We start from the raw sequence: 1,833 nt of genomic DNA on the forward strand, positions 1-1,833 counted from the left end.
ATTACACTCCAAAATTGGCTGTAAAGCACTTTGAGACGTCCGGTGGTTGTGAAAGGCACTATAGAAATATGAGTCTATCTTCCAATCAGAGTTTGTAAGATTAAGAAGGGAGTGTTGGCCAAGTGGATCCAGGCAATTTTTAGACATTCGTTGGAGGGTTGAAATCCCATGGGAAGCGTGGATTTAAAAATACGAATATTGGGGGTGCACAGATTTACATCGAGTCTACTTCACAGAAACAGACCATATGGTCCAACGGGTCCGTGCCGGTGTTTATGCTCCACACGAGCCTCCTCCCACCAGTGGCGTAACTATGCCAATGCAGCCAATGCCTGAAGGGAGGCCCACCACCTGCTTCCTCGCGAACTCACTGGCGGTGTGGCTCAGCTGGAAAACACACTCGTCCATCTTCTTGGTGAAAGTTTTGACCCCGTCGTCCCTGCTCTCCACCTGCTGCAGGTCGAGGGGGCTCTGCGGGGTGCTGAGCGTCAGGAAGAAGTTGCCCCCCCCCCCCCCCGTATCCATCTCGTCCTTCTCAGCTTTCCTCTTGCCCTGCTTCCAAGCCTTATCGTCGTTGCAGGTGAGGAAGTGCTGGAAGGCATCGCAGCGGGCCAGCACCGGGCGACTCATCATGTTGTTCATCCACAGGGTCAGCCCTTTCTTCCGTTTGGAGATGAAGTCCTCCTCCAAGCGGCCGGAGGCTTGCTTCTCGGGGATGACGGGGAACTTCTCCACCAGCCGGTTGTCCAGCCTGTCGAAGTGTTTGTAGCGCCGGTTGACTGGGCATTGGGTGTGTCTGGGCACCAGGCGGTAAGAGCTGTAGCTCTTGATGCCCTTGAACATGGTCTGTTTGGTGGGCTCGTTGATGGAGCAGGCGAACGGGTAAGGGTCCCCCTGTCACTTGGGGCTGTGCGGGCCGGCCGGCCGCCACGCAGATCTTGTCGCCGGCCTTGATGAAGCCGGCCGCCTCGCCCAGGATGAACGCCTGGCCGCCCGACTTGCCGAAGGTGGGGAAGCAGTTGAGGTTCCTGCTGACCGTGGCCGTACTCTTGGAGGAGGAGGACACCGATCGCCCGACATTCCGGCCGCCGGCCCCCCGTGCTCGCTCGACAGCGGCCCGTCCCGTCGAAATCCGAGAACCCGCCGCTGCTGCCTCCCCCGCTCCCGCCGGCCCCGGACAGTGGCTTGACCGCCACCGTCGAGTCGTTGTCCCAGTCGTCGTTGTCGTCGCCGCTGCCCGAAGCCTGGTGCTGCAGCACCACCAGGACCAGCATCCCGAGGCCGCTTGGGCGAGAGGCGGGGGGGCAGAAGGTGGCTGGCGGTGGAGCAGGCTGACAGGGGAAAGGCACTGGGGGGCTGAGGTTGAGGCGGCGCCTGGCTGTCGTAGCCGCCGGTCGAGCGTTGGCATAGCGTGAGGCGGGGGACTCGGCGACGTGTCGGCCCCGCTCCCGGCCCGCAGAATCTTCACGTTCGAGGCCGGGAAGAGGCCCCTCTGGCCGGGGCTGTTGGCCCCCTCCAGCCAGCCCTCGATGTCGTGCTCGCTGTCCACTGTCAGCACCTCGTCCTCCCACACCGCGATCTCGCCCACATTCTCGCTCTGGAAAATGTACAGAGCCCGAGCCTGGAGCGCCATCGTCCGCACCCGGCTCGGCTCCGCTCCCGGACCCCGCGGTAACCCCCCCGCCCCGTAAACCCTCCCTCACACCTGTCCCGGCTCCCCCAGACCCCAAACTCCCTCATCGGCCCCCCCCCCGGACCCCCTCACTCGAGGGGAGGCTGCACAGGGTCTTCCCTGGCCAGCTGCACTTTCCCCTTTCGTTCTGTGATTTAAAA

General features: G+C 62.4%; 1 pseudogene; it reads right to left on the minus strand.

The window, feature by feature from the left end:
• Positions 1-273: 273 nt before the first annotated feature.
• Positions 274-1,633, minus strand: LOC139275510 (sorting nexin-18-like; annotated as a pseudogene).
• Between the last annotated feature and the right edge of the window lie 200 nt (positions 1,634-1,833).

The sequence above is a fragment of the Pristiophorus japonicus genome, chromosome 11 (assembly GCF_044704955.1).
Source record: "Pristiophorus japonicus isolate sPriJap1 chromosome 11, sPriJap1.hap1, whole genome shotgun sequence".
Lineage (NCBI taxonomy): Eukaryota > Metazoa > Chordata > Chondrichthyes > Pristiophoridae > Pristiophorus > Pristiophorus japonicus.